Raw genomic sequence first — 21,145 nt, forward strand, 5'->3', positions numbered from 1 at the left:
TATGTAAGCTTGGACGACAACTGAACCAAAAATTAAATCAGATGTCTTGGTTTCTGAAGCAATTACACTTCATAATATGATGCAATAAAGGACTGAATTAGTTTATTGAAAAATATGTCCCTGAGTTCAGGGTTACTTATTATTGAATGATAGTGGTGTTATCTTCTAATAAGTGTGTTTAGGAATTGCAAAGAGAATATTGTTTAAAAGATATAAAAGCATTGTGAGGTGCTATGCGGACTTCAGAAACTATGGGACTGTTTTCAACTATCTTCTATCAAAAAATATCATTTCCTACATTACAGTACAGAATTCTTGTAACTCACAACTTCCATCAACCTTCCCCTACTTGCATACAGGTACTCCTTGACTTACAACAATTCATTTAGTGACCATTTGAAGTTACAACAGCATTGAAAAAAGGTGACTTCTGACCGTTTTTTACTTTCAATCGTGCAGAATCCCCATGGTCACATGATCAAAATTCAAATACTTGGCAACTGATTCATATTTATGACAGTTGCAGTGTCCTGGGGTCATATGTTCACCTTTTGTGACTTTCTGATAAGCAAAGTCCATGGGGAAGCCAGATTCACTTAACAACCGTGTTACTAATTTAACAACTGCAGTGATTCACTTAACAAATGTGGCAAGAAAGATAAAACGAGGCAAAATTTACTTAACCACTGCCTCACTTAGCAACAGAAATGTTGGGCTCAATTGTGGTCATAAGTTGGAGGACTACTCAGTTGGAATTAAAGCAATCATAATTCAAAATGGGGCCCCAATAGCAATTTTAAGTCCTTTTTTATCCCTGTCCTGAGCAAACTGAAACCCTGGACTGTTAGACTTCAAAGTCAAAAACATTTGCACTCCAACAGATTTTGCTCTCAAATGGAAAATAACTATTCGCGAGGAGCAAAGTTCTCTTTGCTAATATATTCTCTCCTAGAATATTCATGAACTGTACAGACATTCCTGGAGATATGACAAGGATCACATATTATGTTTGTAAGAATGTCCCCAACTCTCCAGCTAACAGAAAATAATCTCCAACACAGGATCTTAGGTGCATTCTCGAGAGACTTAATTAAGATGGTATCCTAAAGAAATTATATAGTATACCATTATCATTACCAGCTTTATTTTACTAAAATACACTCATTGTTGCCACAGCCATTTCTTCTTCCTAGACCAGAAGCAGTCTCAACTATACGTATTATATAAATCTAGACAATGTGTTTGATCTTAATGCCTTTCTGCTCTATAAGCATTCATTTAAAAACAAAACAAAAACAATGTAGCCTAACTTAACATTTTTTTAATAAGTCAAAAAAGTGAGACCCTGAATATGCAGCTAAGTACATGATCCTGCTTTTCCAGAGGGAGGAGGGAAGCAATTTCATGGATGTTCTCTCCTGTGAGACCACCACACGACATAGAGTCCATTTAGTTAATGGCAGCCTGTAGTCAAAATACTGAAATGCCTCCTTTTATATAGCATTATGGCCAACAGGTAAATACGTCATCTTAAATTGTGCCATTTCTGAACACTGATTTACAAAAAACCTGATATTCTCAAGAGCTCATTTAAGCAATGTCAATTGCCTAGCAGACTTCAAAATTAATTGATTCTGTATTTAAAATTCTTTAGAGTGGCGAGCATCCTCATAGATTTGAATAATTACAGGCATTTTGCTCCTTTTATATAGGACTGAGAGAAAAACCCAGAGACAGAAACACACCCTGTTGTATACCTATTTCCTCATAAAGGGGATATAAGATTGCAGCTTGATTTTTCCATATTTATTCAGAAGTCCCCATGAAGTTTATAGGCACACTTACTTGTAAAGAAGACTCACTATTATTAGCTTTGAGCAAACATACATAGAGATCCCAAGAATACCTAAGCATGACATTCTACTAAAATTTGGATGTGTTTGCTAGATGGATTGGCACACTATATCCAATTCACGGATGCACTGCATCTCTTTCATACACATTATTGATTTGATTCCAAAATCTTTGCAATAAAATGTACACAGCCCTGTTTCTACAATTATAATTCACTTTGGGGTTAAGATTTTGCATGCTTTATAAATAGCTGTCCTTAGGAGACAATGGACCTTAGCTGCATTATCCCATAGAAACTGGGAAGTAGAGGATTGGGGAGGGGGGGGGAGGACTGGATGCAAAGATTTCAAGGGATCACAAAGCAACCAAAATAGTAAATGTCAAAATCCCCCAAAATGTAGCTCAAATAGGTTGGCAAGGAAATGGAAATTCTGGACAGGAATCGATATTGTAATAATGTTTGCTTATTATGGAGGGAAAGGAGTTAAGATGTGTTCAAGGACACCAGTCACTATTCCCTGGCTGACTTCTGACATTTAAAAAAACCAAAAACCAGAATAGTGGCTGGACCATACAGAAAATCCTGAGCAGTCCCCACAACTCTAAGGATTCCTCCCTATCCAGTATTTTCTTCCTCATCTTTAAAGAGGAACCATGATGCCAAGGAGAGCCATGTGAGACAAATTCCTCCGCAGTAGCAATCTCCCAGCGAAAAAAGAAAGAAAGAAAGGGAACATTAAGTGCTTAAGCCTCTCTTGATCCTTTCATCCGCCCACCCGGTCCTGAGTCCATGATCCGCAGCCAAGCCAGCAGACAATCGGCACCAGCTGTGGCTAAGCAGCACTACGCTTTGCCCTCAAGCCACAACCATCCAGAGAGATGAAATTAAAAGGAGGGGCTCTTCCCGGTCACCTTTCCAAGAGGCGGCAGCGCCGTGATTGCCCGCTCGCGTCTTTTAGGCGAGGAGAGACCGAGAGGGGTGGAAAAAAAGCACAGAGTCCCGTGCGAAATCTTGCTGCGTACTTCGTTGGGTCTGGAAAAGAGACCAGCCCTGCTATATAGAGCTCCCTCGGCCTTAAAGGAAGCAAAGGCTCCAAGCTTCAGTCAAGCCACCCTCCGTTTAAGCCTAGAAGGGGCCGTTTCGTACCAGCAAGCACATTCATTTCATTTAAAAGAAAAATGAAGTGAATGCGTCCGCTTCTCCTTCCTCCCGCCTTACAAAGCAGCTGCTCCAACCCTGCCTCCGAGATAAGATAGAATAGAATAGAATTCTTTATTGGCCAAGTGTGGTTGGACATACAAGGAATTTGTCTTTGGTACATATGCTCTCATCTCACGGTACATAAAAAGACAAGATAAATTCGTTAAGAATCGTAAGGCACAACACTTAAATGATAGTCAAAGGGTGCAAGTAAGCAATCAGAAAACAATCAATATCAATATAAATCGTAGCTGCTCATCAACCGATTCACACACAAACAAACACACTAACTACGACTGAAGCCTCCCAACACCCGGGGCTCACCCCCCCCCCAAAAAAAAGCCGAGCAGAAAGTTACCGCTGCTCCGCTGGCCTTGCGCGCCACTGCAAACCAGCCTGGCTAGCCCGAGTGATGCCGCGCAAACGCTTCTCGCAACTGGGGATCGCGCGCTGCCGCCGGCAGACGTGAGGCGGACGCGCTGGACAAAGTTACGGGGTTGTCTCCCCCTTTCTCACGCCTGCCCTGCCGACACCCCTCGCCAGAGCCCACCTCCGACACGTAGACGGACCCTGCGCGGGCAGTCCTACTTCTCCCCTTGTTCACCATCAAACCCCCCCCCCTTTGCCTTGGAGATGCGCCGGCAATCGGTAGCGCTCGCCTCCCCGCCGCTCTCCCTCCCTTCTCGCCCACCCCACCCCCGCCCCCCTTTTGCGGCTTACCTGCCCAAGAGTCAGCTCGCCGCGCTGCCGCTCTGGAGGTAAAGCCCGTCTCTCCTCTCCCACTGGATCCCCCCCGATTTAAAAAGGACACGCCTGGCGGGAGGAAATTTCCAGCGCGGCCAGAGGAGGCTCCTTCATCTCGGCCCGCTTTCTGCTCCGGGGCCGTCTTCGTTTTCCTCCTTTCTCCGGGATGAAACGAGAGCACCGTCCACACCTCGGCGGCCACTGCCGCTACCGCTCCTGCCGGGGCTGTTACTAATAATATCAAGCCACGGCACAGACGCGAGGCAGCTCGCCTAAGCCACGCCCCTTTCTCTCCCGGCTCCGCCTTTAAAAATCGCCCAGGGGATTGGCTGGAGCTGGGCTGGAAGCCTTTACGTAATCGACCCCCCTCCCCTTCTCTCTCTCCCTCTCTCTCTCTCTCTCTCCGCCCAGGGAAGTGAGGCAGCAAATGGGTTGCGCGCGGCGGGTTACGCTTTGCTTTCTGCGCCCTCCTCCGCCAGAAAAGGAGGCCGGCCCTCGCCTTCTCCTTCGGGCTGCTGGGATCGTTTACGTAACCGGCCCGCCCTTCTAGCTCTTTTGGGCAATTTTGGTGTGCCTAAACCATCGAGTTTCCAGTGGGAGTGGGGGCTGAAGCAAAGGGGTTGGGGGGGTCCTTTGGTCCCTTTCGCGTACAACTTCCGTCGATGTAACGCTGCCTTGCTTGTTTGCTTTAAAATGGAATCTGCTTCTCTAATGACTCGGAGATCTATAGTTTTGCCGCGGGAAGCATGGATCTAGGAAGGCGTGTATAGTACATGCTGCGATGGTATACCCAAGGCCATTTCCCCCTTTGGTTTCACGGTAGGAATCTCATTCTGCCCTGCTTGTGGGGGGATGACCTGGCTTTTGCTTTCCCTCCCTTCCCCTTGGATTGTAACGCAGGACGAGCGGCTTTAAAAAAAAGAATTGAAAACTGAAGGTTTGCTTCTGAACGCAACACAACCCAAGCACTCTGTTCCTCGGCAGTTAATCCCAAAGGCTTTTAGTAAAACTTAATTACAGGTGTATAGCAACTTTCCACTGGCCTCTTCGGGCTCATGGTCTCCGGGGATCCTGCAACTACATTTCCAATCAACCCAAACAACATAGCCCATTGTTAAGGACAATGAATTTTGTCCTGAGGACAGGAGGATGGAGATCTGTGTTTTACAAGTAGAGGTAAAGACGCTTACGGTTTTGTGGATGCACCCATAGCGTCAATCATAAAAAGGTGCTCTGAGTGTTTCAGTTCCGCAAACTTGTACAACAGTGTATCGTGGTTGTCTCTTGCTCTGGCTCTTGTTCCTTTTTTCGCCTGCCGCGAAAAGGTTTTGACCTGCTGTGAACCTAATTTATGTGATATCCTTGATAGTTCGGTGAACCTGTAAATACCACCTTGGCAAGTCCCAGAGTGGGATGGGAATGAGATTCTGCAGTATCCTTCCTCTGGAGTGGTTTGGGAATGGAGATTTTGCAATATCCTTCCCCTGGAGTGGGGAGGGAATGGAGATTTGCCATGCCCATCAAGCCACGCCCACAGAATTGCGTGGGTGGGTGGGGGTTACATAAATTCACAGAGATAACCCAGCCAGTGATCAATGCCCTAATCCTAACCCATTGGATGGAGAAGAAAAAAGACATGTGAAATAAGCAGATGTAATCGATTGGTAAGCAGAACTTGATGGCAGGCAAAAAAAAAAGGAACAAGAGCTTCCCCTGTAACCCTAATTAGCTTTTTGAGGCCAGCCATGATGAGCAAGTGCTTCTGGGTTCCTTAAATAAGAAGCCCCTTCACACATGGTGACTGTAACCATGCAGTTTGGCTGGCAATGCTATAGAAATTGTTTGCCGCTGCCTTCCAAAGGTTTGGGGCCCTCCATCAAGTCTACCACCCTGACATCTCCTGGTGCTTTCTCAAGGATTTAATCAAGACTGACCCAGCCTACCTGCCAAAGAGAGACAGCATTGGCCAATGCTGCCACCTGCTGAGATCACTCATTTTAGTTAATTAAAATTAATGAGTGTTTTCTTTACAAAGCTGGGAAGAAATAGCAAGCTGGGATAACACTAATATTAAACAAGTCAGGATCAGGTTGTACAACCAGAGGCATTTCTCACTTTCCCAACAAACGAAAAATTATTTAAATTATACATAAAAAGTAATCAAGATGTAGAGACTACCACCACTGTGGTGTTGGATAAGGAATAAAAATGGGGGGGGGGGAATTGGGGATAGTTCTAATGCCCAATCTGTCTTTTTCTTTTTTGTGGAAGTCATCCTCATTAAGAGTTTAGATTTTTTATATATATAAAAGTTTTGGTCATAGCAATAGCATTTTGACACCTCACAAGCCATATTGGTGGCTGCAGCAATAAGGGCAGGTTCTGCACTATTACAGGAATATTAACTGTCTTCCCTTAAGCATCATGGCAAAAAGAGTGATGGGTATTAATCTGATTCTGCCCTGAATTAATTCATCAAGTGATAGATTAGAAACTGTGCAAACATTAACCGTAGTCCCCACTAAATACTATGTAAAGATTTTGAAAAATAGACTAATAGTTTGATAGATACTATACTTTTCTGATTTACTCTTAAATGCTTTTTTCACCATTTTTTCCCAAAATGGCAGCCTTCCTAAAGTGGCTTTCAGTGTAGGATAAAGCTATTCAGTACCAATAACAGGGTCCTGTAGATCCATTTTAAGCACATTTAAGAGGTTTAAAAATTAAATAAGTATTATTCATATTAACACAGAAATAGATCCCATGGAGTGCAATAAACCTTAGTCCCTAGTAAGTAACCATTCAGTTAGAGTTACTGACTTACGTTCCATTCAAGTGGAGTACTTAGAATGCAGGAGGAACACCCGAAGTTTAATTGCAGTTAAGCTGCCAGCCAATATGCTAATGCCTTCCCTTTTCCATGAGGTAGAGGAAAAACCAGATAACTGCAAAAAAGGCCAAGCTTGTTGGAAAAAAAATATTGCAATGGTTAATTTCCTCCATTTATTTAAACAGGTTGACCTTCTTGTATGGATTATAGGTCATTTTTTCCTACCAAACAAAATACAGATGTTTGCTTTGCACATCCATAAACATCTGAAGCGCTAGACAGAGGTGACACATCCAACAAAAGATAATATCATTTGTTACCTTTGGGTTGTAGTCATTTGGATTGGTTCCTAGGGTTGCAGTATTATGATTCCGGATTAAGTATTACCATATAAGTGCCAATTGCTAAATGATCATCAAACATAGGTAGATCCAAAATTCATTATCTAGTTCATATTTAGCAAAATATGCCCTAGCTCACGATCATATTGAGACATATCTGTGGGTCTATTTGAATGCAAACATTCAGATCAGTATATAAGACTTGGTGTTTGAATGTGCCCACAGATATATCACAAAAATCATTTTTATTTTTCAACAATAAGGCATTGTAACTACATAAAATAAAATAATGATAGAGTTAGAAATTATTTTAAGTTCTAGTCCTGCCTTAGTCATAAAAGCCAACTGAGGTATTTTGGGCCAGTCACTCTTTCTAGGAAAAAGGCCAGGCAAACCACTTCTAAAAATGTAGTCATGGACTTGTTTACAGTTGCCAGGAATCAAAATTCATTGAAAAAGAGAAGAGAAGGAAGGAAGGAAGAAAAAGAAAGAAAGAAAGAAAGAAAAATAGATAGATAGATAGATAGATAGATAGATAGATAGATAGATAGATAGATAGATAGATAGATAGATAGATAGATTCATTCATTCATTCATTCTGGGGATAATATTCATGTAGTGTTCTTAGGATGTGGTGTTCTGAACTATAGAATGATTGGCCCAAAGTCAACCAGCAATTTTTGTGGTTTAGTGGCACCCTGGATATGAATCACTCCATTTGGAGTCCCAACACAAAAGACAAATGTTTCCAATTCAGATTATAAACTCTGATCACATTCCTTTTTTTTAATCCTACAAAAATAAAAGTATACATTAGAAGGTTGAAGTAACCTTGTATTGCAATATTTTAATGAAATGTATTCCTCCAATGTCCCTTGCACAAATCTTATACTTTTTTTTTTTAAAGCAAGACCAGACACCCAGTCTATCGTTTTAACGCTGCTGTGGCTGTGCACAATGATAAACTACATACTTTGGGCAGTAATCCAGTCCTTCCAAGACTACAGTCTTTTTTTTTCCAAGGCGCTCAGAGAATACTATCTCGTTTGTGTGATTTATCGCACAATATCTTAGCTATTTTCTTAGACTCTTCAGTGCTGCACATCTCACCTTTATCGTCTCTGAAGTATAAATCCAGGATATAAATGTTGAGGGATGGGAGGAAAAAGAAGAAGAAACGAATATAATGTACAATGAGGTTAAAAAATGAGTTTAAGTTCTGGCCTGCTTTCTTGGGTTCTTTCACCTTTTTATTTTAGAATCTCCATCACCCAAATCCTTGTGTACCTCACAATCTGTTGGTTTTGCTAAATGTTTCAGTATCAGAGAAGAAGATAAAGGTAATGCAGCCCCAAATTGTTTCAAGTAGAAGGTTTAAAAGTACAGCCAGAAATCAATATTTGTCTCCCATGTCTATAGAGATTCTTAATCACCCAGGTCATGGTTGTCCCAGAGGTGCTTTTCCAAAAGGCACCTGGATTTTCTTGGTTTTTTTTCCTTTAAAATGTTTCGCTTCTCATCCAAGAAGCTTCTTCAGTTCAGAACTTAGAATTGCCTTAGATTCTGTGCAGGACACAATGGCAGAGATAATGGTATGCTTCTTCTGAATTGAAGACAGAGGAAGCCCATCATCTGTCATTTAATCTTCACAAGTAACTAACAGGAGCTAAGAGTCAAACCCAATTACAACCTTCAAAGAGAAAGAAAATACATATGTAGACCTGAAGTGAAAAACTCCAATAACCAATCAGAATGCATACTATTTACATCTTGACAGTTATTGGACACCAGATGTGTACCTAATCTCTTCCATAACACATGATTTTCTCATGTGGCTTGATCAGAATGATCCCTCCCTCCCAGAGGTGGGTTGCTACCGGTTTGGCCCAAATCGGGCGAACCAGTAATGGCAGGAGGCTCCGCCCACCTTCCCGGACGAAGCGTCGCGTGAGCGCACCCGAACCGGTAGTAAAAAAATTAGCAACCCACCTCTGCTCCCTCCCTCCTCAATTGAAGGTCGTAAAGTATCAAATAGACACAAGGATTTTAGTAGTTTAGCTCTTGACAGCATCAAATACATTTGCTTATTGCTTATACATGCCCTGTGGAACTCCCTACTAATCTCTTTAATGGCGAAAAACACAGTGTGTTAGAGAGAATTCCTGCTAATGAGAGACTAAAGCAATCTCTGCAATTCTACGAATCTCTGGTTCATTTTATCAAAAAGACATTCTTTTTAAGTCATGTCTTGTTAGTGTGAAATTCTGGGAGTTAAAGTTTACACATCTTAATATTCCCAAGTTTGGAAAACATTGGTTTTGTGTATTCAAGGTATTCAAGATGGTTTCTGCTCAAAATCGAATATTATATATATATTATATAGTCCTAATTCAAATTATTCAAATATGTGGCCCTTAAATAATGCCAGGCATACTAAGAAGATATTTATGTTATCATATATTCTATTTAGACAACTTGGTAGTGCCCTTTAGATATTTCATATTGTCACCTCCTTGTCTCCAAACCCATGGCCACAGTGATCGGATGGACAGAGAAGAGATTTCTTCACTCTGCCCCACACTCTCTTCTTCCTTTAAACAGGCAACAGTATTTTCTTTTTAATAAAAACAATAAAAGAACCTACCAGTTTTTTAATATTTTATCTTTTTTTCAGAGAGGTTGGGAAGGTTTACTGGATCAAGAAGGTTTGCAAGTTTGAACTCTGAGAACACAACAATAGTGAGTGAAGTGTTCAAAACACAAACTCTTTGAGGTTCTTCCACTCTTAGGTTGGAACAACAAAACGATGTATGTACAAGACATGTTTGTTAATGATGATTTTTAAAATGATCATCTGCTACTGGTTATTCCATAATATATCCCTACAATAAATGGCATTACCCTCCCTCCCCCCAGAAGTCTGTTTTGCTAAAAGTGCTGTACTATCTTTGCATCAGCTGTCAAAAGGACTGTTCTGTAAAATATCTAAATCTTAAATTACGGGATCAAGCAGAGCCAGAGGCTCTGTAGGAACTGCAGCAGGTAGCTTAAAGCTCACAGGTGCCCTGAAGCTTTGAAAGATGTCCCAGTGCAGCAGTAGAGATGGGGGGGAGGAAGAGCAAGAGAACGAGGGCAGTGAAGGTGCAGGGAAGAATGTGAGGCAGGGGAAAGGGTAGGGCTTGAGGAAAGCGGGCCCCTCCCCCTATTGTGCGGTTGTCCCCTCTGTAGCCCCTGCAGGGAGCATACACGAGCTACATTTAGGGAGTTGTCTTGCACAGCCAATTGTCCCACATGGGATAGCAACCAGGGAGATTTGTCTCCCAGTGAATCGTCGGGTGTGAGGCAGTAGGGGAGGAGGGCTGGAGGATGCAGGGCGGGGGAGGGCCAACAGTGAAGAGACACCCCAGACAGTTAACCTGTAGTGGTGCGGCCAGGTCTAGGTGACTGGCAGTGAGACGGAGTCATGGGGCCTGCGGTGGATCGGCTGGGGCAGAGCGCCGCAATGAAGTTGCCATGCCAATGTGGCCATGGCCAATTGTCCTAGACCTGCCAATATGCCAGACCAAACTACTCATTTTCCCCACTATCCTAGCCATCATTTTATTTGCCATTTCATGTGCTCTGACTTGCTAATTTATTTCCTTCGCTAACTCCCCAAAACAATGAATTAATGTCTATAGAGTTCATTCCATAGCAATATCTGTCAGTAGACTACTATCCTCCTCCTCACTGTCAGTGATACTTTATTAATGAATAAAGGCTAGATTCATAAGGTTTCCAGTAGACCTGGGACAAAAAGAATACTCAAGAATTAGAAAAGCCAAAGGAAACTATAATGTACCTTCTCAAAACTGGTCAAATATAAAAAACTGAGACAATAATAAATGATCTGCACAAAAGATAGGATTCAAGGGAACAAAAGCATAATGTAGTAAAAGCTTAAGCATGGGTTAAAGTTCTAGAAATAAATATAGGAGGAAAAGAACTATGGGAGTTTTCCCTCATAGCAAAGATGTGTTACTTTGAGTGATTTGATATCCGTGGAATATAGAAAGTCTTTTGGAAGTCAATTATTGAAAAGGAAGGCACAAGAATACTGCAGTCTAAATGAACTCTTGAAAATGTATATAGATTTGCACAGCATATCGCACAAAGCCAACCAATAATAATATAGGATAGATTTAAATAAATTCAATCATTGTAGTTTGTAAATTAGGGGTTATGGCTTCACAATCTCCATATACCCAACCATTTGTGATTCAACAAGGTTTTTTTTAAAAAAAATATATCACAGCTTAAAACTGTTTTAACTGAGCCAAAGAACTCAATCCTTGCAAAGACTGTTTAGGAGTCTTAGGATCCTCTACTACCAATGTGTCCAACAAGTGAGAGCAGATAATTTTATAAAGTCAAAAAAAATGTGGAGCCAGAAACATTAAAGTTAGGAAATATATATTTTATAAGAAAATGTTCTTGAAGCTGATGTTTATGTGAAAAAGAAATAAAGGCAGTCTTTATTTAGGAAACAACATGATATTAGGAAAACCTGTGTTGAAAGCTTCAGTTATGTAAATCTGTATACAGTTAAACCTTAATAGTATACACTCCTCCATTATGGAGAAAGACTAGGTCAGATAAACAGTTGAACAACACACATCAGAGTCAGAAGAGAAAAGGGAACTCATTTGAGAAAGGAAGTGATAAAAGCTTTCAGAATATCCAGATAACCAATAGGAGGCATGTTTCCTAGCGATATGCAAAGTGAATCTTTTAGACAAGGAATGGATATACAATACAATACAATACAATACAATACAATACAATACAATACAATAGCAGGGTTGGAAGGGACCTTGGAGATCTTCTAGTCCAACTCCCTGCCTAGGCAGGAAACCCTATATCGTTCCAGACAAATGGCTATCCAACATCTTCTAAAAGACTTCCAGTGTTGGGGCATTCACAACTTCTGGTGGCAAGCTGTTCCACTGATTAATTGTTCTAACTGTCAGGAAATTTCTCCTCAGTTCTAAGTTGCTTCTCTCCTTGATTAGTTTCCACCCATTGCTTCTTATTCTATCCTCAGGTGCCTTGGTTTGACTTCTTTGTGGCAGAGGAAGATATTGGAACACTGCTATCATGTCTCTTCTTTTCATTAAACTATCCATGTCCAGTTCCTGCAAACGTTCTTCATATGTTTTAGTCTCCAGTCCCCTAATCATCTTTGTTGCTCTTCTCTGCACTCTTTCTATATAAACATGGAATCCTGCCAGCTATCTCTATGTCTGTTGGTCCTAGTAGGTCAGTAAGTGCATAGGTGCAGAATGCTGATATCTGCATTGTTGAATTCTACATTCTAATTCTAACCACAGGATAATATATAAAAAGGGACATGGTGGCTCAATGGCTAAGACGCTGAGCTTGTCGATCAGAAAGGTCGGCAGTTCGGAGGTTTAAATCCCCAGTGCCATGTAACAGAGTGAGCTCCCGTTACTTGTCCCAGATTCTGCCAACCTAGCAGTTTGAAAGCACATAAAAATGCAATTAGAAAAATAGAAACCACCTTTGGTAACAGCATTCTGTGTGCCTTCAGCATTTAGTCATGTCAGCCACATGACCACAGAGACGTCTTCAGACAACGCTGGCTCTTCGACTTTGAAACAGAGATGAGCACCGTCCCCTAGAGTTGGGAACGACTAGCACATATGTCCGAGGGGAACCTTTACCTTTACATTTAATATATACTATCCTGTCAATAAGTAGAAATTATTTGTTACATAATACTTACTCTGCTTTAATTTCTCCCATGGTATTTGGGATTCAGAGCACTGAGTACAATGTGGGTCTTATCAATGACATTTTTGAGCCATATTTTTACTTATGAAAATACAGTGCTTATCACTGACTCCTGTAAGAGAGGAAGCATTCGACTTTCATCATATACACATGGATTCAAAGAAAAGATTCTCTTTATCTGTTGTGTGTCCACTATTATTATTTTTTCTTTTGAAAAAGTATGTATTTATGAGATACGCTTTTATGTTTAAAACAGGCTGTCTGGTATTGAAAAGAAGCCACCTTCAAGTAATAACAGGAAGCTAATTTACTTATTACCATATTTCTCTATGTTCAATCAAAATTTCATCTCTAGAGTAAAAGATTTATCGCCTATTTCTTCCCAATATGCATTTTCATTTATATAACTGACAGGTTCAGCAGCTGGAAGAGTATCTGAATTTCCTTCCAATCAAAGCACCCATCTCTGTGACATTTATTACAAGTTTATTACTCCCATACTCATCTCGGCAAAATTCTTGCCGTGTTTGTGGGAGTGTCAAAAACATAGTTTTTCATTACCTATGGCTCTCATTAATGTATTCCTCACTTCTGAGTTAGAACAGTTTTTCAAAGACAAACCAGAAGCATAAAATATACAGACCAATTAATGGGAGGAGAAACTAATTTAGCAGAATGGAAGAGAAGTTTTGTTTCCTGATTAAGTTCCCTCCCAAACTGATTTTCTTCAAACTCTTGTAAAATTATTCTTTTTTAAAAAAATAATTATAATCACTCCTGTTCTATAAAAACGGTGACTTATTTGAATTCTGAAATGACAAGCAGAAAAAATAAGATTAAAAAGCTAAGAAAGCAACAAGACAGTCTTTGATCCAGGGAGTTATACATGCAATATGCTGGTTTGATCTAGAACAGTGATAGCTAACCTTTTTCTAAAGGTGTTCCAAAATTGTGTTTGTGCGCGTTATTGTGCACGCATGCACACTCACTTGTGCATGTGTGCACGACCCTCTCATCTGCATATGCACACCCGTGCATGCGTGCATGATCCCCACATGCCCCCATGTGGGGTCATGCACACATGTGCGGGGTGTGCATACGCAGGTGGGTGAGTTTTCATCCTCCCCAGGCTCCAGAGGCTTTCCTGAAACCTGTCCTGAAAACGCCCCCCCCCCCCGGCCCTCCGGAAGACCGAAAATCAGCTGGCCAGTGCGCGCATACTCACCAGAGCTGAGGGTTACAGTGCAAGTAAATATGGCTCCATGTGCCACCTGTGGCAAGCGTGCCATAGGTTCACCATCACGGATCTAGAAAATCATTCCAAGAATGGTTCAAAAGAGTTCATGGAGATGGAGAACTAGGCAAAGAGATTGGTTATTTGCAGCTACCTGAGAAATGTTGCTTGCAGTGTAAAACAACAAAGGAGAGTTCTTGGTTCTGCAATGACTGGACTAGGCACAGGGCTCAAAGTCTGCTCTTTTCACTCTCTCCTCATCACAAATTTTGAGGGAGGCTCAGCTAAATTATCTAAGGCAGCTTGTACCTTCTTTGCACCACTGCCTGTTTTCAACTTTGTCTAGTTATTCTATCTTTGAATAACAAAACAAAAAGTATAGGACAGTGGTGAAATTCAATTTTTTTTACTACTTCTGTGGGCATGGCTTGGTGGGCATGATGTGGCTTGGGCGTGGCTTGATGGACGTGGCAGGGGAAGGATACTACAAAATCTCCATTCCCACCCCACTCTGGGGACAGCCAGAGGTGGCAATTGCCGGTTCTATGAACTACTCTAAATTTCCGCTATCTGTTCTCTGAACTACTCTAAATTTCCACTACCGGTTCTCCAGAACCTGTCAGAACCTGCTGGATTTCACCCTTGGTATAGGGGCTAACTTATAAGCTTACTATACAGATGTTTTCCTTTGCCATATCTACTTTATTTTTACTGTAGTCACTTGACAAGTATGGAGACAATGCAAAATAGCTGATAGTTGTAGCCTGTTAAGTTTAAAAGTTACAGGTCCAATACATTTCTCTGACAGTTAGTTTACTGAATGCAATAATATACAGATCGTCCACGTACATAGCCAAAACTTGAATGGAAAGTTAAAATTTATGCTGGCCAAAAAAAAACCACTCTGGAACGGATCCATTAAGAACATGGGCATATATGGGGTTGTGTGGTTTCCTACCCCACCTCCATGGCATTCACTTTATACTGGGAAATGCTACAAGCAGAAATACCTGGTTATAAGCTTAATCGTTTTTTTAGTTCACTTTGAACCATTCTAATGTTGTGTATTTAGAATAAGATGCAATGCATGGAAAGGTTTAGTGTTAACTCCTTTACAATGCCATTTAATACCTGCATTGTTCACTGCTGTTAATATAGTCCTGATTTGGATGGTTTATGCTCTGATCCCTTCTTCTGCATCCATCTTCAGGTTCTGCTTCAATTATATGTGCTTCCATTTTCTTTTCCATTTCTGATAAAAAGTCCAATATCATTTAGGAAATTCAATCTTCCTGACCTAAAGTTACATCCATAGCTAGTTATATCCATTCAGATAACATTTATGCATTCTTACTTTGCATTCTCAAATAGAGAAACAAATTGGGCTTATTTGGGTGAGGCCATTTGCCACCCTTAACCATTATGATCAGCACTGCCAAACTGATACCCAGTGCTAATGCACAATTTGAAAAATATCATGGTGGTGTTGTTTTTTTAACAACAATGTGAATTGTGTTCCTCCTTTGTTTTCATGAAAGTATTTCAGGGAACACTACGGCAGACAATGAGTAATGTTTTCATATCCAACTTTATTATTATGTGCAATGTGACTTTTCTAAATAAAACTGTAAACTCTGACAGCTGGGAGATATTTCAAAGGAGATAAAGTTCAACTCTCCAGCCAACGCAGAAAATTCATTAATAAAATTATAGACTTAGGGAGAACTTCAAAGAAAAATAATGTTGCTCAGTTTTGATAGTGCTGGGTAATTAATACATACCTGACATTTATAACTTATGGGTTATAGGTTCAATTTTTAACAGGCATGTTATTGGTGAGCTTATAATGATTAGAGCATTATCTTCCCTGTCAACTATAAAGCTCACCAGGTGACCATGGCCAACTCAAAAGCTCTTAGCTCAGGAGTGTCAAACTCAATTTCATTCAGGGCCACATCAGGATTGTCTTTGTCCTTGGGAGGCCGGGGTGGGTGTGGCCAACTCAACGTCACTTGTGTTAGGGGTACCTGTGGCAGCCCAAGCACTCTACCAGCGAAAATGGGCTTCCGAGCTCCATTTTTGACTGTGACAGCCTCCTGAAACCCTCTGCCAGCAAAAACAGGGCTTGGGACCGCTGCCTGAGGCCCTCCTGAGCTCTGTTTTTGCAGGCAGACCATGGGCTGGTCCTTCGCTGTTTCCAGAGCAGCCCCGCGGGCCAAATCTAAACACCCCGTGTGCCGGACCCGGACCCCGGGCTTTGAGTTTTACACCCCTGTTTTAGCTTGGCACTTTTCAGCCACATTGGACTTTGAGTTCCATAATCTCAATGGTTGTGCAAACCGAGAATTATGAGAGGTGATTTCCAACATTTTTGAAGTGCACCAGCTTGAGAAAGATTATCTTATTGAAGCTATTTCAAACACTCATTTAAATAAAATGAGAGATGGAACTATGACTGCCAGTTTTGGAGTAAGGGCAAGATAAAAACAGCATCTTCATAATATTTAAATCTGCAGCTCTATACAATGCTACTTTTCAAAAGCCTTAGGAAGTCATCGCTATCATTTCAATCTATTCAAAACCTGGATACTTATTCTGATGTGATAAGGGCAACAGTTTTTGAAAGGCATTCTGTAGAAATCTAGAACCAAAATAACCACCAGCAGCAGCGGAAGCATATTGAAAATAAATTAATTCTGAACCTGGGCTATAAAAATGATGGATGGGAATTACTGGAGAGATTAGACTAAGATTTATATTCATTCTGGCCTTGGAAATGTATCACTTGAGAGCACATGAATAGAAGTGGAGATATGAATGGCAAGCTAAGATAATTATGAAAATAAAAAAATGAAAAAACATAGCACAATGACTATAGGAATAGCGCATTCTGCCCATTTCACCAGGATAGGTTATCACCAGATCACAGTAAGTGAATTGGAAGGTCACTATTACAAACCAGTCATGGAGGAAACTTTATGAATGAAATTTATCAGAGGAAAGAGGAAACCATGTCCTTTTAAGTTCAAACCTCATCCCCAAATGCTAAACATATACCTGATAGGCACTAATCAGTAAGGGAATTCAGAGCCGCAGTTCTACTGACAGAAGCTTCAAATGAGATGGGAGAGAAGAGAATCTAAGCATTGCAGAAAAGAAATGAAAATAAATTTTATCCATATACCCAAGAAAGAAAAATATTTAAAGGGAAAAAAGAATGTTTGTGTACAAAGTACACAATTTAAATTATTAAATGTGTGAAGTCTGCTGTTAAAGAAAAATATACTATTCTAACACTGAAACACTGAAAGGAGACACAATGGCTCAGGGGCTAAGACGCTGAGCTTGTTGATCAGAGAGGTTGGCAGTTTGGCGGTTTGAATCCCTAGTGCCGTGTAATGGAGTGAGCTCCCATTACTTGTCCCAACTTCTGCCAACCTAGCAGTTCGAAAGCATGTAAAAATGCAAGTAGAAAAAACCACTTTTGGTGGGAAGGTAACAGCATTCCGTGTGCCTTCGGCATTTAGTCATGGCAGCCACATGACCACAGAGATGTCTTCGGACAGCGCTGGCTCTTCGGCTTTGAAACAGAGATGAGCACCGCCCCCTAGAGTCGGGCACAACTAGCACATATGTGCAAGGGGAACCTTTACCTTTAACATTGAAATATTGCCTGTACTTCCTTGGAACAAACCCAACCAAACTAAGATGAGTAGGCCTGCAAAGGATTATGTTGCTACTCTACTTGTTTTGCAGACATCATCCAGGCAGAATGAGAATATTATAAGAGAAAAAGAGGTGCCATATAGCAAATTTATGCCCAAAAGAAATTGAAAATATAACGGCAGAGTCTTCTAACCAAGAAACATTTGCTGTTGTTATAGGAAAAAATAACAATTATGGCGTGTCAGTTTTTAAAATATATATATAGTTCTTTCTGCTGTGTGATTACACAGGTTATAGCAAATTATACATAGTCAGAAAATGTGACCAGTAAACTTCACTACAGTAATACACTGTCTTCCCAAGGCAGTCGTTTAAGTTTGCATGTTCATGGGCTTCTCCATATACTGGATATCTGGCTACAGTATTGAAGATTGTCATACGTATGTCATATCTGGATAAAAATGACTGAGCTCAGATTAACAGAGTTGGAAGGGATCTTGTAGGTCATCTAGTCCAACTTCCCACCCATTTCTGACAAATGGCAATCCAATCTCTTCTTGATGAAGAGCGATGAAGCTCCCACAACTTCCAAAGGCAAGCTGTTCCATTGGTTGATTGTTCTCACTGTCAGAAAATTTCTCATTTCTAGGTTGAATCTCTCCTTGGTCAGTTTTCATCCATTATTCCTTGTCTGCCCTTCAGGTGCTTTGGAAAAGAGCTTGACCCCCTCGTCTCTGTGACAGCCCTTCAAATATTGGAATACTGCTACCATGTCTCCCCTGGTCCTTCTTTTGACTAGACTAGCCATGCCCAGCTCAAATGCTTTCCACAATGACCAATGGCATTCTTGTTATTGAGCATTCAGCAGAGAACTTCAAAATCCTTATTTTAAAAATAAATAAATAAAACTTGCTGGTGAGCATCGTCTCCACCATCTCAGGAATCTGGAAGCTTAACAATAATGCTTCCACAGAAGTGAAATGGAATACTATGGCAAAGATTTAGATGTTATATTAGGAAAATATAAAACTATGCCAATGTGAGGCTTCCCCAGCTGGATCTGGGCCAGAAAAAGCAAGGGAAATTAGAGGGAGTTGAGAATAAGTTGGAAGTAAGAATTCTTAGAATTACAACCAGGAATATCTATAGGCAGAATGGAAAAGGAAATTCTTTACCATGCTTCTAGAAATCAGAAGAATTTGAACTACTGATACATAAAATGCAAGCTTGGTGCCCAAATTAGTGCAAAAACTGTTCTGTAGATATCTGCCAGATGCTAAAAAAAAATTAACAACAGGCACTCCCTAGATTAAGAATATCCAATTTAGAGATAACTCGTATTTACAAACCTATTACTTAAAATGGCAGACAACTGAATGGCAACGTGCAAATAAACTGGAAATAATAACGCGTTCAAGAAGAGATGAAACACCAATAGGACATTGGGAATGTGTTGGATTACAGCCAATCAACAACTGGAACAATTTTAAAGGATAAAGTGAAAAAAATAGAGCCCTGCCACATGAAAGCTACAATCATTACTAAGCAACGCAATGGTTTAATCATTGAAATGGAAAGGTTATTGATAATTTGATTAGGCCACCAAAATCAGAGTAAATGCCTGGTAGCCTTATTTTATTCAAGAAAAGGCTTGAAGCCTTTCCAATTATTTAAAAGCTGCACGTGCAGCAAGTGAAGTAATTGTGTTGAAGAATTTGTTGTGAGTAAGGGTTGGTTCAATTGCTTCAAAGTGAGGGCAAATTTACATAACATTAAAGTGCAAGGTGAAACAGCAAGTGCTGATGAAAGTGCTGTGCATGATGATTTCCCTGACATGTTTAAAATAATTATTGAGGAGGGAGGTTATTTGCCGTACCAGATATTTCACGTAGAGAAGACTGGCTTATTTTGAGCAAAAATGCCCAGCAAGACTTATATTTTGAAAGAGGGAAAAAGTGCAGCAGGGAATAAAGCAGAAGAGGATAGGCCAGTGTTGGCGAACATTTTCAGCACTGAATGCTGGAAACCGGAAGAGTAGCCGCCCAATGCACATGTGCGCACTGGAAAGATCTTCCGATTTCTGGCATGCGCTTGTGCACTGGCTAGCTTGTCTTCATGCGCACATGCATGACAGAAACTGGAAGACCAGGTGGTCGGTGTGCATGCGCATGCCGGAAACCAGAAGATCCTCTTCCCAGTGCGCACATATGCACCAGGCAGCTGCTCTCAAGCACGTGAAGAACAGCTGGCTGGTGGACCGGAACCCTGAAGAGCAATGGGTGAAGGCTTGCATTCCCAGAGAGAGGGCTCAGTGTGCCTCTTCTGGTTCGCCATCATGGGGACAGGCTAACAGTTGCTTGGGGTAACATATGTTTATTACTCCCTAAATCCAAGGACCCTTTGTCATAATACCAGTAAGGCATCCCTTCTGATTATTTGGAAGGCAAATCCAAAGGCTTGGGTTACGACTGCCATTTTTTCAAGATCTGTTGTTAAACCATTTTGTCAAACCTGCTACTGAATGTTATTGCTTGGCAAATTCCTTTCAAGAATCTCCTTCTGTTTGACACCGCACCTGGACAGGCACTTTAGGCGACTGTCACTCAACATGAAAGGTGGTATTTTGCAGACACACACGTACACACAATGCAACACCACATTGCTACTTCAGCCAATTTATCAGGGAGCCACAGCCTCCTGTAAGGCCCATTATTTACAGCAAACATTTTCACAACATTCAAAACTATCCAAGATAATGTGATGAACTTAAGAAAGTTCTGAGGAATTATAATATCTATGATGACATCAAAAATATTACTGATTCTTGAAGGAGGAGCCACATCACGATGTCACAATGTGTGGTCTCTCTACTCTGAGACCGCCGTTGACACTCAATGGTCCATTGAGACCTAAACCGTCCCATAGAGATGGTGATCAGGAAGACAAAGCCTTGCTGGTCTCAGGGACATCACAAAGTCCCTGATCGACCCAAGGGAAGTGCTTCAAGCTGACGGTAAACAGGCAGCCCCCAGGCTAATGAAATCGAGATGCTCCGGAAGGAAGGAAGTGAAAAGAGAAGGTGAGTCCATCTGTTGAGGTATTTTTTTCTATTTTGTTAAAGACTGTCCAAAGAAATGTTTCTTTAAAGCCAAATTAGATCCTTAAGCAAAAGAACTGAGCAGCGAAAATAACACTAATTGGAATGCTGTGGAAAGTTTTTTTTTCTTTGTAACTATTCTTTGTGGATTGAAGTGCTCACAACGTTTTTCATTTCTCCTCTTAAAGTGAACGGATTGATTTTTTTTCTTCTGCTTTTTGTTGCTTTATTTTTTGACTTCTGAATTAAAACTTTCCTTCTTATTTTAACAATTCTTCCTATTACTTGTTATTAAATCTCACTAAAAGAAATCTAAAGAACTTTGTTTCTTATAAGCCAGAGATAAATAATAGAAGGTGAAAAATTAACACACTGCCACTTG

At 40.7% G+C, this 21,145-nt stretch overlaps 1 protein-coding gene and 1 long non-coding RNA gene across 5 annotated transcripts in view; one reads left to right on the forward strand and one right to left on the reverse strand.

Moving 5' to 3' along the window:
- The window catches only part of GALNT13 (polypeptide N-acetylgalactosaminyltransferase 13), a 226,297-nt gene extending 221,221 nt beyond the window's left edge, over positions 1-5,076 (reverse strand). The window contains exon 1 of one of the 4 annotated variants that reach the window (XM_087710428.1): positions 3,776-4,056. The gene's annotated coding sequence lies outside the window, so the exon portion shown is untranslated. Of the gene's footprint in view, positions 1-3,775; positions 4,062-4,989 lie in introns of those variants that run through there. The other 3 variants (XM_087710435.1, XM_087710413.1, XM_087710409.1) reach the window with 3 other exon arrangements.
- On the forward strand, positions 4,758-12,146 carry LOC148049370 (uncharacterized). Its single transcript, XR_015696049.1, has 3 exons — positions 4,758-4,975; positions 9,648-9,712; positions 12,057-12,146. It is a non-coding gene; the product is annotated as an uncharacterized LOC148049370 (long non-coding RNA).
- Positions 12,147-21,145: the final 8,999 nt, after the last annotated feature.

This window comes from Thamnophis sirtalis, unplaced genomic scaffold (assembly GCF_051295495.1).
Source record: "Thamnophis sirtalis isolate CommonGarterSnake01/CBP01778 unplaced genomic scaffold, rThaSir2_p1.2 scaffold_1, whole genome shotgun sequence".
NCBI classification, from domain to species: domain Eukaryota; kingdom Metazoa; phylum Chordata; class Lepidosauria; order Squamata; family Natricidae; genus Thamnophis; species Thamnophis sirtalis.